The sequence below is a fragment of the Eucyclogobius newberryi genome, unplaced genomic scaffold (genome assembly GCF_026437365.1).
Source record: "Eucyclogobius newberryi isolate DKJ021-1_F unplaced genomic scaffold, fEucNew1.0.hap1 SCAF_17, whole genome shotgun sequence".
Classification (NCBI taxonomy): Eukaryota; Metazoa; Chordata; class Actinopteri; order Gobiiformes; family Gobiidae; genus Eucyclogobius; species Eucyclogobius newberryi.
In genome coordinates, this window is record NW_027315801.1 from 33,632,998 (window position 1) to 33,640,497 (window position 7,500).

Sequence of the window (7,500 nt, forward strand, 5' to 3'; positions counted from 1 at the left end):
CCAAATTTTACAGTAATAGATATTTGTCGATGATATTATATAGAAGTATTTTATTACAGATTTGGAGTTGTGGTCCAGAAATGAGCAGAGTAATAGAGATTTTACCACAATTTCACTCAATTTACTCTCTTTTTTCCACCAAGAGAGAGCGATCCCTCGTCTTACTTTCTCACATTGCACAATCAAACTACATTTCACAGTAATAGATATTCGTCTCTTTGTAAGTATTTTATTACAGATTTGTTGACGTCCAGCTTGACCAAACACTTTCTCTCCATTCTCTTCAGATTACAACACATACCAGTCTCTGACACCCGCCCCAATTAGCGCCCCCTAACTGTGCTATTCCAGCTCGTGTGTGGTTTGATAATGTCCATGCGATCATGCGAGAGCTTTAGGGATAATGCGCACGTTTCTGCAGGTCTGCTGAGATGCATGTACGCAGCTAATGGGATTTAAGATTTTTTTTTTTCTTTTTCCCTGCCCTCTCTTTCTTTCCCTCCCTCTCTCTCTCTCTGGTTCTCTCTGGTTCTCTCTCTCTCTCTCTCTGGTTCTCTCTCTCTCCGCGGCGTTATGGGGCTGGCAGCTGAACTTGAACGGATGCGCTGGCCCGGTGCTGAGTCGTGCGCAGGACTATTTCAAGACTGAAATGCGATTGTTTTAATACTTTAATCCACCTGTCCTTGGCATTCAGGATGTTGCAGAAGTCGCCTAATTATTTCAGTGCCCTCTATCTGCTGGACTGGTTTGAAATACAGCAGACGCAGCAGCAATGAGGGATAATACTGATAACTGTGAGGACTACAGAATTATAAGGACAACAAACACGGCGTGAGAGGATCGGGCAAGAGAAAGAGAAAGAACTGACTTGAAAAAGACAATTATTGTGAGCTGTATCTAATGCCTCACGTTGTTTTTTTTATATATATTATTTTATTTTGTGACGTTGCAGCCCTGGAGAGCAACTGTTGGAATTCTGTTTTGGCGATGTAGAAAACTGTGCAAACTGAAGGAGTTCTTAAATCTTGTGGACTATTAGTTTTTGCATTGAGGGACAGATAATCTAGCTTTTATTTCCAGAAGAATGCTCCTGATGTTCTTCCTGCTGCACAAATCCTAAGTGAATATACAGCTCTCGCAGTTCATCTGGTTCGGCCTTCGTCTTAAGCAGTAAAGCACAGTATCCAAGGCTTTAAGAACCACAACTACAGCCGACTGAATAATTTAAAGAGCATAATTATTGACCTCTATTAGAATTCCTCTGAAAGCTAAGATATAGAAACGCACAGTGTATAGGCGGTGGATGTGGTGGAGGACTAAAGGAAGAGGAGTGATGGTGAGGTGGACTCTGGGCAGATAATGCACCACTGTTCTCAGACTTCCTCTGCACCACCAATGTTCACACCCTACTTAGGATTACTTTTAACATTTCATTCTTTTCTGAAATACATGGGATTTTTGTAGTCAAGCAAAATGGTTCCCAAACTTTTTCTTGTTTCGATTTCCCAAAAAGCGGCGCTGCTTTTATGCAAATACAAGGATGTTCTAGTGGGGACTGACAATAGCTCAATGTGCATTCTTATTCTAATGGTCCAAATTCGTCCACAATTTGTATAAATTACATTTTTTGTTTTCATTATAAAATCATTATTGCATTTCAACTTCTTTCAAAACACAAAAGCATTGCAAGAAACCCCTGCTAAGTGTTTGCGTACCGCTGCTTGGGAAACACTCATTTAACTGTCCACATTTGAGTCTCTCGGTTGAAAATGTGAAATAAATCTTGATTTGAAACTGAAATCTTATCACAACCACAATAAAGGATTATCTTATCTTATCTTATCTTATCTTAATACTTGTTCGAAAAATGGCAATTCTACATTTCTTTTCTCTTTTTTTCTGTCTTCCCAAAAGCGTTCCCCGCTCAGTCCAGCCCCTCCATCCCGTCCTCTTCTTCGAACAGTGCAGAGACAGAGCTGCCAGGCCGGGACACGGTGACTAAGGGGGCGGGGAGTAATAGCGGGATGCGTATAGAGGGGTGTTCCGCGGGTTAACTGTCCCTCAGGGGGCGATCACCGCACTGGGCAAGCTTCCCTGCTGGTCTCCCCTGCCCCTCAATTGACAACTAACCTCCAACGCATTAGCAGCCCCTCGCAGCCCCTCGCAGCCCCTCGCAGCCCCTCGCAGCCCCTCGCAGCCCCTCGCAGCCCCTCGCAGCCCCTCGCAGCCCCTCGCAGCCCGTCGCAGCCAAGTCACGGCACAATTAAAGCCATGCCATCGAAATTTGTCCCAATGTGAGGCAGCGGATTTGAATACGGTGTAGACGGCTGGATGCGGGTACAGCTGTGATATCAGGGGAGGATACAGGGTCAGGAGCCAGTTTTAATTAAAAGAAAATATTTGTGCTTGCATTCTGGCGCAGTATGGGACAAGTTGATTTTAAAAGTACATATAAAGTGCTTGACAATCGAGTTTCCTGGTCGTCACACGCCTATACCAGCTGCATGTCAAGATATATCTCACTTTATATTGTATTTTTTCTCTTTGCAAACAACAACAACTGCTCAAATGAGCTTCCAAATAGATAATTCAACACATCAGCACTCCATTCATCAGTGTGGGAATGTTTAGTTTGCGACCCAAGCATGTTATTTCTGTTGCATCGAGACAGAGGGAAGCCTAAACTGCAAGCGTAGCAAAAATAAAAACCCTAAAGTTTCCTAACAAAGCCCTGCTGGTTGATGCCGTAGTAGCCGTGATAACATCGTCAGTTCACAACACGATCCTCATTATGAACACATGGACTGGCAGCCACTCGGAATCTCACTGGTGTCACTAATATTTATATGTATCCAGCATTGACAGCCAGCAGAGAGTGTTGGCGAAAAGGACCGTACAGTGTTGTCGGGCCTGTGAGGAAGACTATAATTACTGTCTGGCCGTTCATCTAGTCACTGCATAAAATAGTGTTTATCCAGTCGGCATCGGTGCAGAGGGAGGGCCGCAGCCGCAGTGTGCGGCGAGTCAGACAGCCACGGCAATCAGCGGGCGAATTGTGACTCTTCAACACGGAGCAGATTTTTCTTACCAAACGCCTTTTCTCTGGCAGTCTGAGGCTTTGTACATGAGAGCGCCCTTCAACACTCCCCCTCACAAATAAACATAAAATGCTCATTTGTTAACAGGCTTGTTTCAGGCCCGAGCAGTAGAATATTGTCGGAGGAAAAGTAATGCTTTGTCAAATGTTGACGTGTGTGGCAAACATGGGCCTGTGTGAGCCGCTGCAGAGCACAGGAGCCGCACACTGTCAGCACATGAGGGAGGAGGCTTTGAAACAAGATTAGCTCCAAATGGCCCTGCTGCCCCCATCCATACTGTGCATAATGTGGGCCTGTGCCACGCTAAATGATCACATCCACTCAGATAGTTCTCTTCTGGTTTCTCAAAGCCCTACGTCACTGTAAGGTGTTCTCTGACCAATGCAACAAGGCACATTTGGGTACCATTCACGTCCTGCACCCCAGGGTGCCCCCTTTAGCGGTGGGTCAGGGTGACAGTGGCAGGGGGAGGACACAACCTGCCCCTTAAGAATAAATCAAAATTGGAAAACAACATGCAGGTGTGGCTAATACAGGAACACAGGCAATATGCTGATGTTTTGCTTTGCACACTGTGTTTGCTAAATTGCCTTTGACTGCGTGCATCAGTAATGAAACTTTATGTCCTTGTGGAGAGGGCAGCAAGTCCGTTCCAGTTAGGACCTGGACCATCTCTGCTGTCTGGCTTTGTAAGACTTTTTTTCTAATACACATCCTTATGAATAAATGAAGCTCATGAAGTCATTTTTTCCATATTTGTGTAAATTGCTTTAAAAGCATTTTATCATGTCATAAAAACGTGCAATTGTTCTGCTGGGCTTAGCCCATTGGACAGCTGTGTGTTTTGTTAATGGCCACTTTGCTCCAAGCAGCTTATTAAAAAATTTATATATAAACGCTAAAATTGCATAAATTATTTAGATACAGTAAGCATTTTTTTTTTTAGCTTTTGTTGAGCAGGGAGGGGCTGTTATCAGTATGGAAATGCACCTTAGTATATTATGTGCAGAAATATAGTCATATATCTGTCTAGACACATGTGTCCTCCTCACCGCCCCCCCACACAGGCAGAGGCGCAGGAAAAAGTATATATTTTTTGATGACTTCGTTTCAGCAACCGCGGAATGTCACCCATATCCTGGTTGATTGTACTTGTGAGTTTTATGATGTTTTTCCATTGATTTGTTTCCCCGGCGCAGCTGCCGACCTCTATTGAGGGACGAACGTAATCAGCGCTGACGCAAATTAGATGGTTATTCGTTTCGAAAATTGACAGAAAAACAATAAAAAAGATGAAATGCTCCCAAATCAATAGATATAATGAAATTCAAATAATCCGAGAGATGAGGTCTCCATGGCAACTGATAATGTGGAAAAGAAAACAATTTAATAAAGGACAGACACGCTTTGAAAACAGATTGGGGAGGGGGCGGCAGTAAAGCGCAGAGCAGAGGAGAGATAGAGGGATCGGGCTGAGGGGGGCGAGTGTTTGTGGCTGTAGAGCTGCTCCAGAGCGTGTGAAGGATCTGTGTCTGTCCCAAGGACACCGCAATAATTAGAAAAGCTTTCAGGCCAGAAAGTGCAGATTCAGGTTTTAATACACAAAATTATTTCAGGGGCAGTGAATCGGAAAACCATTTGTTGGTGACCTTCCTGAGCGCCCCCCCCTCCTCCCGGCACAGGGCAAGATGGAGGCAGCGTGGCAGCGCGGCCTGAGTTATGGCATATTTGTGTTTTTATAGAGGCAGGGGGAATGGAGTTGGGGAAGTTGGGAGGGGTAGAGGGCTAAATGTGTAGGCTGCTGTTAATGCAGAGGGCACTGGGGGAGGGAGGGGTCACAAAGACACCTCCATGTCCTCTGTGTCCACCTCTATGTCCTCTTTCACAATGGAGCCGATAGTGACCCGTCTTAGGTCTCCCTCTTAGCACCCAATGACAACGCCCTGTACCCTTTGCACTTCAGTCACCAGTCATCTATTTGAGACAGTCACAAACCCGTATAAATGGAGCAAATTGAGCGTGTGATTTTATGCCAAACAAACACACAAATGTGGCCTGAATCACATATTTAAGATAAAATCAAACCTTCATAAGAGTAAAACATTCACTTTATTTAACTAAACGTTGACACATAATTTTGAAATATGAAATGAATGAAAGTCTGGCCCTGTCGCTCAGTAAATGCATTACGCACTTCACTGTAATTGTGTGTTATTGTCAATGTTGTGAGCGTGGCAGTGGTTTCGGGGGGGGCAGAGGGGGGCCGGGGCGCTGGATCCGGCTGTATTTACAGATCAGTTGTCAAAAGGCACCATTTAAGGGGAAAGCGCGAGTTCCCGCTTCTGTCGCCGCCGCTGTTTAAAAGCAAAAGACAACAGCTCTGAAGCGGAGGAGAGGGAGACACGGGAACACAGGAGTTTTCTTGTTGAAGACAGACAGAGCGCAGGGTGACGAGGGGAGCGGGGGTGTTAAGTGACTTCATTTGTAGTCTATTTAAGGTATGTTTTACTTGTCCTTGTGCCGCTGCTCTCACAGTGAGTACAGGGGAAGCACAGCCGGGGAATAATGATTGAACAAATGTTATTTTTGTCAAATAATTCCTTTATGTGACTATGAGCCCGTTTCAGTGTTGGAGTCAAGGAAGATTTGCACATGATTCCTTCACACGATACCTGTGTATGAGCCATAACATATTCACTTTTCGTTGCACCTCATATCAAGCTGCAAATTGAAGTTACCTTTTTTTTACGAGTGATTTGTCAATAAAAGAGAAATACGTCGGAAAATTAACGTAACTCGACAAACAACAATCATTTCAATACCAATGCGATAAGATCATATTTATTTTTGCCTTCATATCCTGAACACATGTGAATGGGCATCTGGCAATAAAAATGTCACTCAACATAAAGCGGTAAACATAATGTAACTCAAAGTTTGCCTTGTATGAAAACATGAAAAGTCAAATCTCTTTTTATTGGCATATCACTAAGTACGCACACTTTGCTCATCCTACATCCGTGTCCTGTTCCCCTACATCCTATTTTCTTTATTGCCCTTTCTACCTCAACCATTTGTAGGCAGCCGTGCGGTTTTGGGCGTTGGGAGTCAACACTATTTTTGTGTCATTATAAGGCTTTGTTTGACTCAAATAAAGGCGATCCCTGGCTCCCTCTCTTCAAATCTCACCCGCTGCACGTCCAGGATATCAGCTCCAGTTGGCTGTACCCTCATCCTGTTCATGGGAGTTAGAAATGGAAAAATACAAAGCCCTGATAATTACTGTTAAGGATTATTTTAATATAGAGGAGCCAGGATGGGAGAGGCTGCACGCGGGCCCTTTTTCATGCTAAATAACTGGTTCACGCTTGGTAAAATGTCCACATTCAGCCGCTGCACTGCACACAAGTGATAATTATAGCTTCTAACTTGATACATGTTTAGCCCAAGGGTGAGAGAGACAAAAAACATCTGACATGCTTAAGCAGGGTGGCTAATATTCCCCTGTATCGATATTGCACTGTGAAAATGTGCTCCACAAGTAGGAGAGAAACTAGAAATTCCCCACCGTCCTCTGGCTGGGAGTCTTCAAATCTCACATGCCGGTGTCAATGAGCGCGGCGGAGGGTTTTTTTTTGCAACAGAAACACGGGAAGCTGCTGTAATGTGAGTGGATCTACTGTACATCTGCTGCGTCTGAGTGTTCTTCTGACACAAAGCGCGTGGGGAGAGTCGGTTGTTCGTGCCGAGAGGGGAAAGTGTTGCTTTGGCAGCGCTCCGGAGCCACTGTAAGTCAATGGTGAGGGCTCCTGGTTTCAGGGGCCGACAGCCAGGACCAGGAGAGTGGAGTGGAGTGGAACCCGCAGGGACAAGGCTCCGTGCTCTCTAAGAAATGTACAGGAGTGTGTCAGATACTGGCCGAAAATAGTATGTATCCAATAACTAAGAACTAAATAAGTCTTAAGTCAAACTTTATTTATCCTTTAAACAAAATGACTCGACACCAGCTGCTTAAAAAAGGCAAATTAAAGATTATTCAGAAGAGAAAAAAGATTCATAAGAGCAAATAGATTAGTAGCTATGTTGTCCTATAGTTTATGTTTTACATTTTGTGTCACCAACAGATTGAAATCAGGGTTTTTGCTATAATCTTGCAAATGTACACTGTAATTTCAAAATACTGCAATTTAAAAATATGCACTGTCCCTGTAAAAAGAGCTGCAGTAGTAGGAAAAATAACATAAAGTTAAAGAGCAAAGTTAAGAAAGCGCTTTCCTTGAAAATTAAGCAGAAGAAATTAATTTTAAGAATGTTTTATTATTGACGTTTTGACAAAATATTAATACATTTCATATTTTAGCTGGAGGCAGTTGTTTTATGTCAAATTGATACAACCAAAAAG

At 43.7% G+C, this 7,500-nt stretch overlaps 1 protein-coding gene across 1 annotated transcript in view; it reads left to right on the plus strand.

The window, feature by feature from the left end:
• The window catches only part of casz1 (castor zinc finger 1), a 99,013-nt gene that overhangs the window by 26,930 nt on the left and 64,583 nt on the right, over positions 1-7,500 (plus strand). The window lies entirely within an intron of this gene.